This window comes from Athene cunicularia, assembly GCF_003259725.1.
Source record: "Athene cunicularia isolate RWA chromosome 9 unlocalized genomic scaffold, athCun1 chr9_part1, whole genome shotgun sequence".
In the NCBI taxonomy this organism is placed as follows: domain Eukaryota; kingdom Metazoa; phylum Chordata; class Aves; order Strigiformes; family Strigidae; genus Athene; species Athene cunicularia.
In genome coordinates, this window is record NW_020799110.1 from 22,903,430 (window position 1) to 22,903,678 (window position 249).

Here is a 249-nt window from a genome sequence, read left to right on the forward strand (position 1 = left end):
TGCACTACCAAGTCACGGCTGAAAAAATCCCGCTTGTGAGCTCTGGGGCTGGCCTGCTCCCCGGCCCGCCGGGAAGGGAAGGCGCCCTTGCGGGGCACCTGCCGGGCTGTGCGTGGCGGTGCCTCGCTGGGCTCCCGTCTGGCCGGGGGTGCTCCGGGCAGGCAGCGGGGCTGCAGGGGTGCTCCGGGCAGGCTGCGGGGCTGCAGGGGTGCTCCGGGCAGGCTGCGGGGCTGCAGGGGTGCTCCTGCC